Source organism: Dermacentor variabilis, chromosome 4, assembly GCF_050947875.1.
Source record: "Dermacentor variabilis isolate Ectoservices chromosome 4, ASM5094787v1, whole genome shotgun sequence".
Classification (NCBI taxonomy): domain Eukaryota; kingdom Metazoa; phylum Arthropoda; class Arachnida; order Ixodida; family Ixodidae; genus Dermacentor; species Dermacentor variabilis.
In genome coordinates this window covers 91,320,959-91,336,646 of record NC_134571.1, presented here as the reverse complement: position 1 = coordinate 91,336,646, position 15,688 = coordinate 91,320,959, and the positions used below count along the sequence as shown (strand labels likewise).

General features: G+C 48.0%; 1 protein-coding gene and 1 pseudogene across 3 annotated transcripts in view; one reads left to right on the top strand and one right to left on the bottom strand.

Moving 5' to 3' along the window:
• Positions 1 to 15,688, top strand: part of LOC142579494 (cell adhesion molecule Dscam1-like) — a 605,191-nt gene that overhangs the window by 383,139 nt on the left and 206,364 nt on the right. The gene's annotated exons all lie outside the window — the stretch shown is intronic.
• Positions 2,076 to 2,255, bottom strand: LOC142580586 (U2 spliceosomal RNA; annotated as a pseudogene).

Sequence of the window (15,688 nt, the reverse complement as noted above, 5' to 3'; positions counted from 1 at the left end):
GCTTGTTTCGATGCACTCTACGAAATAGAAAAAATGCAATAATAACGACGAGAGCTAATCCTCCATGCTGTTGTAATCCGCGCCGCTGAAAACAGCAGAGTCCCTTTGTCGGAGCACACAACCGATGGAGGAGGAGGAAGCGCCTTCGGGGATTCGCTGTCAGGCATGGTAGACGGTAGAGTGCGGGATCGTAGTTCCAGCGTGGTCGTTTTCAAAGCACCCCGCACCTCCACCAGTTGTGAATAGCTTTATTGGCTGTGGACTGAGAGCGACTAACGCGGATGTCAGGCAGCAGCAGGAGTCCCAGCACGAGCGGCGAACCTAGTGTCTAGCGCCGGTGATAATGGTTGGCCCGCATTTGTAGTCTCCACTACAAAACTTTTAATCTTCAAGATCAGTGTAAGGGTTGAAGAAACTGCTACGCCTAAATGCTTCTAATGAGTCTCTGATGGTTGTGGAATGAATAGGAAATGAGCCGGTGAACAATTATGAATTAAGAGTTTATGGAGTCCATGAGAGGGACAAGTGAAATTGTTTGCTATCTGCAAGCGCAACCCTCGATCGGCCGCATGACCGCTGAGTGTAGATATCTTTAGCACGCCTATTTCATGTTAAAAGGAACCTGCGTACTCGGAAAGCTATTGATCACTAGTGTCGGAGGCCGCTCATTGATTAGACCAAATGTATGTCATCAATAAATGTCAATACGTCTTTCTTGTTCTCCTTGAGGACAAAACTAAGTCATCGGCTTGTTACCGGTTAGTTCACGTAGAAAATCATTGCGAGTTGGCACACGTAGTGTTTTTTTTTCATAGCATATTTAACACTGTTGACATTACTATATTTCTTTTTTTCCCTATTTTATGTTACAATACATTTCCATTTAAAATACAAAGAAAGGAACACATAAAGCCCTCCGGCTGTCAGAGAAAAAGTAGGTATGGACCTTACCGGTTTTATGAACGAATAAACAAGCTGCAACAATGGCACAACTTTTGTTTTGGCTAGCATTATTTTATAAGGCAATGACATATCAGCTTTAGAAATCTTCCTGTGACAGTGGTTGATATGTTCCGGATTGGTCCAGTACAGTCGTTTGACCGTAGAGTTGTTTACCGAGTGTTTGAGGCTTTTGAGTGCCTTCAGCATTCACAAGAGCTAATTTTTGGCCCAGTTCCACATAGTTGAATATCAACTAAGCAAGTTCAATCATTTTGTTCAGAGGTTAGACCACACAGAGTGTCATATAGCTATAACGGCAGGTGAGCGTGTAAGAAAGTGGCACTTCTCCTTAACTGTAACTTATCGCATTTAGAACTGCATTTTAACGGGCCACGTGTCGGTTCAGACGAAAACTCGTCCAAAGCCGCATAACGTGAATAAAGGCGCCCTTATGGGTTACAGCATATTTCGCCTACACCCTACACGCCGTGAAGGAATAAAAGTGAACAGTATAAAAGTACCCAGCAAGTGAGCGAGAGAGAGAACTTATTAGCAAACATGGCGGCAGGTTCATATGGGACAGGGCTATGTATTACTAGATATGACGACTGGTCACGTGGAACAAGTCCCGCAGGTGCGTGCGGGACATGTCTTGCGTCTAACCCTATATGAAAGCCGCATGTCAAGACGCTCATGGTAAACTGAAAGGTTTTGTCACTGTAGCCCGCTGCCGGATCTCTTTCTTGAATGACGTCCCCAGCTTTGGCAGGCTGCCGGCATGCAGCGTATATAAACTTTAGGAGATTAGGTCAACTCACTCAGGACTCGCATATTGGCCTAATTAGGATGGCGAAGCTGTATTAGGCTAGGTTCTGGAAAAAATTGCGTGCGTCTGTCGAGCCTTGCGAATTCGGCTCCTCCTCCTTCCTGTTGGTGTAGACGGGGGCTCCTGCGATGAGGGTCCAAATGTGCTTGGTGCTGACTCTGTTGGAGAAGAATAGTAACACATGAGATACAGCACAGATTAGCCAAACTCATGTAGTGATTTTTTCATTACAGCGAAACTCTATATGGCTAGTTTCTGGAAAAAATTGCATGCGTCTAACGAGTTTTGTCGACCGAGAATTTCTCCCTTCGATTGGGCCGATGCCGAAGATAGTGCAATACCGGGCCGACCTGCGGTGGGGGTGAAGCAGGCTTTAAGCACTCCGCCAACTTGCAAAAATAAGTTTAACGTCTTAGGTCCAAATGCAACTCATATCAGATATTAAGCTGATAAGAACAGACACTATACGTTGAGCCGCGTCAACCGTGTCCACGTTCACACTGCCCTCTCTTTGTCGGCGTTCGAAGCGCTTGCGTATCTCCTTTTCTTTCCTTCCGCTCTCTCTTGGTGGCAGTCCCGTAAGCTTGCTGCCCGCTAGGACCGCGAGGCGGAAAGAAATGCGAACCGTCGATGTGGCCCCGATCCCACAAACTTGGAACGTTTCACCGGAGCAACGGTGAGGTTTCAGAGGGAGTTTGTGAGGAACCAGTTTTGTGTGGCTTGTGTCATTTGTGACCGCTTGTGGTTTTCGAGCGACTTCACAACCATTATTGCAGTGCGGGACGTCGACCAACACAAGGTCGCCTTGGTTACGGCGAAGCAGTGTGTGCCCTCTGAGCGCAGTAAGGTGCCTGTCTGTCCTACGTGCCAGCATTCGTTAGTAAAAGGTGTCGTGCCGCGTTTTGCAACACTACATGGGTGTGTATGCTCCCCGATGCCTCATCATCTTCCGAGGCTCATCATCGCCGTAGAGCACCTAGTCGGGCCTCGCCTTCCGTTTATGTGCATACGGGGTTTGACACACGGCAATGGACAGTTCGCCCTTAAGGGGCCAACGTACACAGCTTCGCTGATCATACACCTTCACAGAGTGGAATTACACTGAAGTTTTCTCTTGCTTTTTTATTTACGCAGGATTAAGGTCCTCAGTTTACATAGTGTAGCCAAATAGCCAATCCACCATAAATTTACTGGCTTTCTTAGCAGGATGGTCGAACCGAAAAAATAAATACCAGTTCGATTCGGGTTCTGTGCGCTCCGACTTCGTTCCGGTTCATTTCGGTTCCGAGAAATAACAAAAATGATAATGGTTCGCGAACCGGCTCGCAACACAGAATCTGTTCGCAAATGTGTTTGGCCCTGTCGATTTTATACTGCCCAATGGTGATGTGCAGCGTAGTACTATCGCCTTGTTCGCATGGCGCTTGCGCAAGTTTCCAGAGGAGGCAAACGTTTACGAATGAATTACACTGATACGGGTGAATATTGATGTACATCATAAAGACAGAGATAACTAGTAGGAATCCGTTCATCATCGTAAGGCCTGCGTAGGTTTCACACTCATTATCTGACAACAGCAGAGTCACCTAAATTTTGTTTTCCTTTCGGTTTTCGCACTTCTCAACAAGGAAATTGAAGCTCACTGCCACGTTCTAAGTCAACAGCAATGGACAGAGCTCTGTCACTCCCTAGACGGGCAACTCCACCACCCCCGCTCGTGGAAAATCCTCAAACATTTGATTGATAGCACCACCACCCGCTCATATCAACAAGAACGCCTCACCAAGCTTTTATTCACAGAAAGCAAGACGCATGGCCAGGACAACGTTAAGAATAGCTTATGTCAAAAGTACATCCCATCTGGGTCCACTCAACCTCACGGCCCATACACAGGGACCTCCAACCCTGCCCTTGATGAAGATTTCAGCGTGGCAGAGATTCATGCTGCCCTACATAAGCTGAACAGCCGTTCGGCGCCAGGCCCAGATGGTGTTACGAATAAAACACTAAGAAATCTAGATGACCCCTCGGTGCAACAGCTCACCGAATACATCAACAACTGCTGGCGCCAGGGATCCATTCCCCCGACATGGAAAACGGCCAAAGTAATTCTCATCCCCAAACCCGGTAAGCCATCTAGCCTCGCCAATCTCCGGCCCATATCGCTACTTCATGTGTAGGCAAGGTCATGGAGCACGCAATCCTAACCCGTGTAAACACTCACCTCGAAGACACATGTGCTTACCCCCACTCGATAATTGGCTTTAGACAGCATCTTTCCACCCAAGACGCTATGCTCCAACTTCAGCATCAAATCCTAGATGGCAAATCCTGTCACACGAAGGCGATCTTGGGCCTCGACCTCGAGCGCGCCTTCGATAATATAAGGCACTCCACCATCCTCGAGCGCATCTCCTTGCTCAACCTTGGAGAACGCACTTACAACTACGTAAGAGACTTTCTATCCAATCGGAAGGCCTTCCTGTCGGTCGGAGACATTCGATCGGAGGAACTCTCCCTCGGCAGCACGGGCACGCCGCAAGGCTCTGTCATTTCCCCAATACTGTTTAATCTGGTTATGCTCGGATTAGCACAAGAACTACAAAAACTCGACGGCATTGAACACACCATATACGCCGACGACATTACAATCTTGGCTGCAAAGGGCAGTGACGGCCAAATCGAAACTGCCCTACAAGACGCCATTGACGTCGTAGAAAATTATCTTGAAGGCACGGGACTCCGCTGTACCCCTGAAAAGTCGGAGCTTCTCCTATACCGCCCCACACTCCGTGGACGCCCCCCGCGGGGCTCCACGACTAAACGCCAATACGAGGAAATAGAGCTCAACCTGAGGGATGGCAGACCCATACCCCTGGTTCCTTGCATCCGCGTTCTTGGTATGACCATAGAAGCCAATGGAGCTAACTCTACGGCTATCTCAAAGATCCTTCGACAGACCGCCAATACATCCAGACTCCTGAAACGAGTGACCTACTTGCGAGGGGGTATGAAGGAAGAAAGCCTCATCCGCCTTGTCCAATCTTTTATCGTCTGTCACATTACTTATGTTGCGCCCTTTCTCAACTGGTACAAAGCTGAAAAGACTAAACTGGACATCATCATTAGAGGAGCCTATAAGCAGGCCTTAGGACTGCCCAACCACACCAGCACGGAACTTCTACTAGAATTAGGTATCCACAACACGCTAGACGAGTTAATCGAGGCCCAACGTCGATCTCAACTAGAGCGGCTTACTCTCACGGAAACGGGCCGCAGCATTCTAAACAAGCCTTATATCACCTACCACCGTCAACATGGAGACAAACACCCAATACCACGCGACATTCAGCAATGGATACACGCCGACCCTATTCCGAAAAACATGCGCCCAGACTACAACAAAGAACGCAGGAAGGCACAAGCTACTTCCCTCATCAAAGCTTACGCCAACACCGTGGGCGTCACCTTCGTCGACGCAGCTGAGTACCAAGATGGACGGCGCTTTGCGGCGGTTACCACAGTAGGCGGCTTGCTCCGACATGCTGCCAGCATCATTACCAAAAATGCCGAGACGGCCGAGGAAGTGGCCATCGCCCTGGCCACTCTTGACCCAGCCTGTCACACCATACTGAGTGATTCTCGCGCAGCAGTCAACAACTACATCAAAGGTCGTATTTTTCATCAATCACTCCGTATCTTACGACAAGCCCCGCATTCGCCTGAAAATCAAATCACCCTCGTCTGGATCCCAGCACACGCCGGCGTTGTCCACCCGCACCTCACCAACCTCAACGAGGTTACACACTCCGTAGGACGAGGACTAGTCAACCGTGCCGGAGACGGTGCAGGTGCACCCGCAGGACGCGACCGCCTTACAAGATACAACGACCTTGTAAAGTCATTTTACCTCGCAAGGAGAACCTTCCCCACCCCTCACCGCAAGTTAAACAGGGCACAGGCAACCACCCTTCGCCTGTTACAGACGAATACTTACCCCTCCCTCACACGCTATCACACTATATACCCCGACATCTACCCGAGCCAGATGTGCAAGGTCTGAAAAACTGAATCGGCAACACTCCCCCACATGCCATGGGAGTGCAAACATCAATACCAAGACCTTAATCCCGTGACCCTCTCGTCGAGATGGCAAGCCGCCCTGCGCAGCTCCCATCTCGACGACCAACTCTGGGCGACCCAGCAGGCCTACGAAGCGGCGAAGAGGCAAGACCTCGACGTCCCATCGTGGGCGGCCTAGGCCCAGCCGACTGAACTGCTGGTGCTCATTAAAGTTTACTCTCTCTCTCTCTCTCTTTCGGTTTTTACTACAGGCCTAGCGGTGTGCCAACTGTGGCATGTGATGTATGATGTCGAAGGGCAGTGCGACGTCACATTGTATTGCATAAATTAAAACTGAAAACTTGCAGTCTCTAGCAAAGCAAGAAGCCAGCACTGGACATTTCGCTCAGTTTCGTGCTTCTTTAGAAGAAGGTGAAGACATTGATGCTTATGAGCGATGAACAAGTAAGATTTGTGCTGAATCATAAGTCGATCTTTCGTGCGCATCTGCGCCTTGCGCGTGGTCGTGAGCTGGCTAACAGTAAACAAAGAAGTCGAAAGCACAAGAAAGCATATATATATATATATATATATATATATATATATATATATATATATATATATATATATATATATATATATGTCGTTATTTGTTACGGTTAACGTTCGGTTCGGGTTCAGGTACGCCCAAAAAATATCGGCTCAGCTTCAGTTCCACACAAGATTTCAGTTCGGTACGGTTTTCGGTTCCGGTTCAGTTCGACACGCCGTTTGTGAGTATGAAAATATAAATATAAAGATATGAAACAATAAAGCAGGCTGATGTATGTAGGTGAAGTCTGGGAAATTACGACTAACAAATTTAACCAAAATGGAACATAAACGCGGGGATCGGAGGTTATTTTTATGCTATAAACATTTCAGCCATTGATAAAGGATCAATGCGGTTCTTCTTTGTCAGGTTATAATTCGCAAGAAGCATCTATGATTTAATGCCGCATCTATGGCACAGCCTGATAGGTCATTATATTATTTTGCTTCTCATTACGCTTCTAAAGTAACGTCACCCATAAGCCCCGAGAGGATTTCGGTTTCCACGTTTAACGAACATAGAGAAGTGTTGGTTTGCCGATGTAATTAAAATATGAGGTCTCTGTATGAATGTAGTTCGCTGTAAATAGCCTTTTTGTACTTTATGGCACTTTGTTGGTGTTGGAAGTCTTATGCACGAAAACGCAATAAAAGAGCGAACGTATGGCCCTAGCTGTGTTGCACTTGTACAAATTCTTGCGTTCTTCACTTCAGTCAAGTTAGTTTTAGTGGCATATTTGAACGGGCTGCGCTTGCTTTTAGATTCTGAGCAAACTGGTAAGCAAGAGAGAGAGAGAGAGAGAGAGAGAGAGAGAGAGAAATTTAATGGATCATGTTTATTTCTTGGCATGCCTTTTCTGCTACTTATGTCGGGGAGAGAGGTAGCTCGCTCATAAGCAAATGTATAATAGGAAGAAGAAAAACGTACCAGGAAGAAAATATGAAGAACAATGAAAGAAAACCGTCGTCATGGTATAAGAGAGGATATTGGCGTGGTATGCAAAGGGCTGAGAATGGAAAATGTACGAAGAGGGCGAGCAATGCGCATTTTGTTTCGGCTCGCTGAAACAAAAGTTTGCCGATCTTCGTGCACACTGAGTCATCTTGCCTAATTTACTATATGTCGTCGAACTTTACCGCTTCTCACTCGTTACATAGTCAGCTATCGCCTATATTTTTTTTTTTTGCCTTCCACGGCTCTTGTTTCCGAAAAACCGCGCTTACAATTTGCGATCGATGCTCGTCGTTGTCATTTGATGACGACCGTCAGAGAAGGGAGAACCATGAGCGCAATAAACGTCAGAATGGGTGAACAGAATGGAACAGTCGAACTCCTGGAGCGCGGTGCAAACTGGAGATTCCGCGAAAACGCCACAGAAGGAAAAGAACAGCGCCGAGCCAAATGCAAGGGCCCCGCGGAGGGATATATCAGCCCCCGGCCGAATCAGAGGCATTCCCGTTACCATTATACAACTTGCCTCGGTAGGTCCGATTGCCTCCGAATGAAAACGGACAGCCGGAAAATAGGAGCCCGCCGGCAGGCACGCCGAAATTAAAGTTCGCTTGTAGAGCTCCCCGGTATTTATTGTTTCACTTCATCAGGGGCTGATGACGAAGCCGTCTGGTCGCAGCTCGTGCACGTTTTCCCAGCCTCTATGAAACTCCGGAAAGTTATTGCGCAGCGAAAGAAAGAAGAAGATATAGAGAAGCAGCAACAGAAGAAAGAAACTGCATGTTAAAGCTCAACCACCGCCCCTAGCTTTCAGCTCCACAACTTGCCTTTCTTTGACGAGCTTACGAAAGCAGTCGCGCAAAAGTAAATAAACAAGTGAACCTGAATTAGGGAAGTGCGCACTGAAATACAAGGGGAAAGTGATTGAGAAGTACTTTTCCTACTGAGGAACTCGTTTCATGCCCGCCCTTTTACGAGCCCTGGCATTTTTATTTAATCTCTTCGCTTGTTCATCCTCGTTTGATTCCTAATCCGCGTTATATGACTGTGGAAGGATTCGCGCTAAATTGGAAACAGCGCTGAATCAAAAACTCATACAAAGATTTGTTCCGGGAGTCCTTGCGAGTTGAGTTGCACGGGAAGGAACAACTTGGTGCTTACAATGATGGGAACGACGCTTTGGTATGTAAAAGCGTCTTTGTTGGCGTTTGCAAAAGTTGCGATTGCTGTAGCGTTAACGTCAGGAATTGGATAGCGCGCGCGTGGGTGCTTGCTTCTACAGCCTTGCTTGCTGCAGTTTCAGTTAGAGGCTGACACGGCGCTCGGAGCGAATTACCAATTTCACTTCGCGTTTTTTTTTCTCTTTTTTTGTTGCGGTAGATCGAGAAAACAAGTTTCTCGGTGGTTGTTATTGCACGCGCGTCGGAGTACTCTATTATAGAAGAGCGCTAAGTGCGAATTCCACGTGCCTCTTCTGACACGTGGCCTGAAACTGCGGAGATTTCTAATGAGGAACCGTTCCCAGGGCCTGTCCTTGCTGTTTTGCGCTAAAATTGGGCGTGCGGAGTTTCCAAACAGGCTCCTCATTAGAATACCAGGGCTGTCGCTACGCCGTGCTCTCTTGGACTTAACGTCAAAGTTCTTGCGCGGTTTATATCGCGCGCAAACGTGACAGGTGAGACTAGAAGTAACCTTCTGTCTTTTTTTTTTTTGCATATGTCATGTTGAATGGAACGCCAAGTTTGCGCAGCCCTCAGTTCTCCCCCGGCGCACCGAATGAAACCACGCATAGGCAGGAGATGAGCGATTCGTTGGGAGAGCAGAACCCTCATCATTTCTTCTTCTAACTCGAGTCGTTTCAAATGCGCACGCTTTGGTTGAATAATTATCAGCAGATACGGGTTCGGGTAGTGCACGCGTAAACGTTGTCTAAACATAAAGTATGAAGCGCAACGTCATTTTGGGGGCAACCCTGCAACGAGTAAACAATTGTAAGTTTTGAATTGTATAGACATTGTGCGTGGTGAAAAAAAAAATAATACAATCTTCTTAAGCAAACTTATTTGGTCATCGTATGTAGGACAAGATTCGTTTGACATTTGTATAAAAGAGAAGTATACCGAATAGTGTTCGCAGACGTATGAAACTACAATTGACTAGCCCGAAGCAAAGGCTCTAGCTATCTTCATGATATGGTTCGTCAGGTCTCGTGTCTAGTGCTAACAATATTCTAGAAGCCTCCAAAATGCCACTTGTGACTGCATACCGCATGCGAATACAAAAAAAAAGAAAAATGTAACGGATAAGTTAGCTGCCACTGTTAAAAATTTTAAGACCAATTCACAAAGCTTTTCGTTTGTAAGTCGTTGGATGGGCCATCCGTGTCCGTTCCTCTCGACTCCAGTTGTATCCTCATAATACACGCGATGAACCTATCCAATGTTCAATGTACAATATTATTTTTGACTTCATCGAGGAGCAAGCAAGGTTTCGGCCTGCCCCGGTGTGTTACTCCGCCGGTGTCCCGGGTCATATATCGCTGTTTTGCAACCGCCGTGGAACCCCACATTATGGGCGACCATCAGAGTTAAGACGACCCTCAGAACTGAAGGCCAGTACGCTTACCGTACAGTAAAGATTGTTAGCCGAGAAGCTCTAGGTAACATTCCCCGGCATCTGACAGGCCTCCACCACACTGTCACGTTCACTATAGGAGTAAACTTGCAAAGGGTAAGAGCTGAGCTCAGGATACGAGCGCACGGATTGTTGTTGTCGCTGTTGCTGCTGCTGCTGCTGCTGCCTTAGAACATTAGTTGGTTAGTTGATTTCTTTTCCTCTACGAATTGCTCATATCCACTATGGCAAATCGGCCAAGTATTGGGTGAGTTAGGAAAATAATCGATCTAGTCTAAAAAGAAACACTACTGAGAAATGTTGAATGAATAAAAAAAGACAGTGAAGTCAGAGAAAGATTTAAGAATTTATCAGGAAAATTGTCTTGATTCAACTATGAACCTCACAACAGTAGCACCGAAATTCCTATGATAATGTACCAGCGAGGAAGCTCCCAAAAGTAGAATATCGGGAATGGAAATATTCTATCCACCACAGTGAACTTGCCCTTATAAAATATGTTTTCATAATGAAGGGAAACGGCGACATGAGAAGAAGTGTTCTGTCGTCTCATGCACACCACAATACGATCACTAGGAAGGGGTCGCCAGACTGGATTTATGCAGGTATTAGCTTCTTGTAGCTATTTTACAGTGTAATTTGGTAAACAGGACTTCATTGTTTTAGTACGGCAAACGTTTCTACTCTAGTAATACAATTTTAATCTAATCCCTACCAATCAAGAAAGTTTGTTAATGGCAGGTTCCGAGTGTCTTGCATGACGGCACGCCTCTGTAATCTTGCAGGAGCTATGAAAGATGACACAAGAAGAATCGAGACAATGGTTCCACTAAGGACCACTTTTTACAAGCTGTCTGCTATTTCATTGATAACTAATCCCTTGTGACCAGGTATACTCATACCAATCTACCCGTTTTAAGTGAGGGGTACTATACAATCAGATGTATGCGAAATATGTAAGCCAGTATTTGCAGTAAGAGCTGAACATAAAGAATCCGTTTCTATAACGAGTTTCGAGATGCATGAGTTCCCTTTTCGTAGGGTCACCCGGCGTGGTGGCGTATTGGCTTTGGTGTCGCGCAGCTGCGCCCGAGGGCATGGTATCGGATCCCGGCCGTGGCGCCCTTATTTCGATGGGGGTGAAATGCAAAAACGCCCGTGAGCCGTGCATTGATTAAAGAACTCTAAGTGGCCACAATTATACCGTGCGCTTCCACCACGGCGTGCCTCATAATCATGCCGTGGTTCTGGCACCTAAAACTCCAGAATTTATTTCTTTTAACTTTTCGGAAGGCCAATATAACCACCAGATATTCAGATAAAACAAACATTCAAGCTCATTCCACCCTGCGAAAGTGGGTGACCAAGCAATGCTTAAGCATCGGGGTAAGAAACGTTCGCAATCACCGATAGGTCGTTTTCAAACCGCAATCAGGCACACACGACAACAGCCAAACGTATTGTCCACAAAGTCTCGGCGGGATCGCGCATCCGCCCCACTGTAAGTGTCAGCCATCCGAGCGTGGTACCTCCATCGTTGCGTCGCATTATTTGCTTCGCGATGTGGGGGGCTTTCCGCTGGAGACCACCGCTTAGGGTCAGCCTCCTCGGCACGCGCCACGCTGGTTCGTGCCGCTCGCCGTCATCGCTCACGTCTGCGGCCCCGAAGTTGGGCTCGTGAGCAGCTTGTCCTTCGGCACTACTCACTAAACGCGGCCTTCCCATACCAGGGCATGCAACCTACCAACTGCCTATGCGGTTCCTTGCGCAGGCGTGGAAATGCAGCAGACAGCTTGTTAGGAACCACCTGTCACACCAAATGATCGATGCGCGCTACGGCTATTAGCGCTCCTTCGGCACAGCCAAACGGAGCAGCTGGCTAATCAGGAGCTGGGGTAGCTGTCAAAGTCGTATTACCTTCACGCTTCGCGACATCTCGAACGTTACCAATCACAATCAAATCGTCCTGGAACCACAGTCTGTCGCACGCAGCACAACTGAATTCGAAATGTCTGTCCACAAAGTCCCTTTGAAATTTCGCACACGCACCTTTGCTCTCATCCAATTTACTGACGTGGTACCTCCGCCGCTTTGCCGAATTCTCCGCTTCGCGTTTCGCCACCCTATCTTCTTCCTCCACTACGCACGCAATGTAATATTATCCAGCATTAAATATATAGAGTAGGCGGTCATGTCTACATCAACAACGCGAAAAGTAGTCAATGCATTATGTTAGGTGTCTCCCCTCTCCAGGCCGCGGTAAAAGCGTGCGTAACAATATAGCTACTATTCACACAAATTCTTATGATAGCCAAGTGAACACAAGCACAGCTCACGCCAAGTCATCTCGCACCACATTTTAGTCTATCTGATCACACCATTACAATTGGAAATTTTCGCCCAGTGTAACAAGTTGTCCCTTATGTAATTTCAGTTTTTGGCTGACCGGTGCTAAGAATGTTTTTAGCAGACTGCTCGTGCCATTTAAACAAAGGAATACAGCAGTACTTGTTGCACCATAATACATTCCATAAAAAGCAATCCAATCTGCTATTCCAAAATGATAAATACCTCTGTCCTGTGCAGAAATGTAAGCTTACAATATTTTACGTGCTATATCTGCGGTTGTACTCAAATACATTACGCCGACTTCCTTTGAGAGCAAAGTACAATTGCGCAAAAGGCTTCATAAGCGCCGAATCTTTTTTCTGGACTTCCGAAGCAATTACTTCATCCTATCTTTTTTAAACCGCACAGTCATTTTTCGCGTTGTAGGTGCTATTAGTTTGAACACTCTGCTCCTCGTCGAAATGCCAGTCAACACTGTAACGCCTTTCTAAGTTAGAAATATTTTTTTGTAGAAGCCACCTTCATGGCCGGCGATCGCCATCCACTTGGTCTGTTTGCGCGGCGAATCAGCCGTTGATAGTTCTGCGTTTCTTCCTCACGGTTTTGCTTCCTTCTTTTCGTTTTTTTTTTTCTTTTACTCGTTTGCTTCCACCCGAATCGTCACTCTAGCAGCGGCATGGAACGGAGATAGCCCGAAAAATCGACCAAACAGAAAACGAACACAATGTACGCCGCCTCCTCCCGAAGCCAGCGGTGCGCGTAATAGCGAAGCGAGGCGGCGCATTCAGTTTCTGACCGGCCAAAGAAATGTGCGGAAGCAACAGAAAGCAGATAAGGAAATAAGGAGAAAAAAAGAGAGGACACAGTTAGCTTCTCCCGCATCACTCCCAGAATCTCGAACCATAGCTACGACGTGGTTTGTTTGTTGTTTGCTACCGTTCTCGGGCGTTCGCTTTAGCGCGTCGGCCAGTAGTTCTCGGCGGCTTTCGCAGGGGCGCTGGAGAGCCTCCGACTCCGAGAGTGTGCTCAAGCGAACGGATACTCTTCGGAGAGGGGAGGGAAAGAAAGAGAAGGGGGGGGGGGGAAGTCGGGCTCAACTGCGACAACGTCGACGACGACGACCACGGCCAGCGCCTGCCGTGGAGTTGGCCGCGCGCGATGCATAGGGCGCCCCCCGCGGCCACCGGCAGCCACTTCCAACTTTTGCGCTACCGAAGAGCCGGCCAGCACAAAAGACTCGCGGACGGCGCAGCAGTGTAGCGAGTGCCCGAGTCTCCACCAACTGACGGCATTTCGCACACTGGAGCGCTCGTTAAGGAGCGAGAATCAAGGCGACGTGCGGCGGAAGCTCTTGGACAGAACTCCCGCAGCCTAATTAACTTCCCGCTCGGGAGATTTTAAGGCTTCACGCGCTGCATGGCACGAGTTGGGCTTCCTTCTCGTCCCGCTTCCGCTTCGCACTATGCGTGGAGACTTTCCTCATTTCCATCCTATCACCCGCCGCTCCCCGTGCCACCCGCTTTTCCGTTCTCTACCTCGACCTCCCTTTTCACGTCCACGTTCTGAGGCACGCAAATTTTCAGCTTTGTTGCTTGGCCGTGATAGGAAAGTTGCACTCCCGCTCGCGGAGAGGACGCGTCCGTCTCTGCTATCATGTAGCGTTGCCGACCGCCCGTCTTCTGCCGCCCACTGTGTGCACGTGCGCGAGTGTGTGCACGTGTCAGCTCGTCCGTTCGGGCAGGCAGGCAGGCAGGCAGACAAACAGGCCGCGGCCGCGGCGGTAGTGCATTTGTCACCCAGACAAAGTGCGCGCGCCAGAATGGCAAGCGGCGGGTGAATCTCTCTCGCGAGGATCATACATAACTTATGTCACGCCGCAGGTGCGCCGACGTGGCAGAGCAACGACAAAAAAGAAGCAAAAACGGGGAGAAAAGAAACCGTGGGCTGGTATAGGGGGCGCGAAACCCGGACAGGTGTTACGAGCATCGCGGCGTGTATGTGCGGTGTTTCGCTGGGCGCCCTCCTTCAGTATTTCATAGCCCTTCTTACCCTCCCTCGATGTTACTACCACCTGCTCCCCCACCTTATGTGTTGTTTCGAGGGTATCGCGAGGAGTGTGTGCCACGTGGAGTGGTTGAGGCGGGAGGAAATGGTTGCGTGTTGAAAGGAGTGGAATGATTAGATTTAGAGGGCAGGAGACAAAGGTGGGCGAAGATCGACGTGTGATTAGTGAGCAACGGAAGGAAAGGAAGGGAAACTAGGAAGTCCTCCGCAAGGCAATCTGTCACCCCCATTGAGCCCGACCGTGTTCTCCACTCCAAAAGGTTACACGCGTTTTTATGAGCAGGAGGAAAGCTTGATGTGGAACAAGTGTGCCTAGCAATTCACCGCGCAGCGCAAAGTAAAAATCTGGTGGGTTGCGTTGGATAAGGGCGGCTCACCGAACAGAGTAATACTATTTTATCCTCACCACCCTCGTAGATACGTAATTATGCCGTTGTTCTCTCCGTCAATGCACCTAATTAGGCATCGATAATTTCTAGTTATGTCTTACGAATATTGATAAAACACGTTCTCAATATGTACACCTCTACAAAACATAATGAATCTTGGACCTTTTATGAACTACTGCATTCTTTTTATCTGATTCCCGCCTTAAACACGCTGGAAATAACAAGCTCTGTGTTCACAATGAGGAGCCGGGACAAAAAGCTCCCATGAGCTTGACAGTTGACCCGACTCTTTAACCTCCTAAAGTACGTAAGCCAATGAGTCGAGACGTCATTGATGTAACGTCTTTTTTCTTTACTTGGGCCTTCGAAGTAATAATGAAACGCTTTTCGAAAATATATTTCCAATAGTTTATGTGATATTCTGTTGGACATATGTGTCCCTATCAGTGGCGTAGCCAGAAATTTCGTTCGGGGAGGGGGGGGGGGGAGGGGGGGCTTACGTTGCAGAGAGAGAAGAGAGAAAAGGGAAGACGGAAAGGCAGGGAGGTCAACTAGACTGAGTCCAGTTTGCTACCCTACACGTGGGGAGGGGAATGGGGAGTGAAAGAGGAAGAGAGAGAACTTAAGTGTAGGACGTCTATAGTCGGGCACACAAGTCTGTTGCCCTCAGGTAGCGAAAAAGCGCTCGAACGGCTTTCTGGGCCAATGAACTGTGAGGCCAGGCTCCCAAGATCTTCGCTTCCGTAAATGGCCTGTCATCCAGTCTATTTAAGGCACACTGGAGAGTCTCACGTTGATTATCGAAGCGAGAACAGTGGCACAGAAGGTGACTGATGGTCTCTTCACACTTGCACTTAGCGCACATTGGTGAATCCGCCA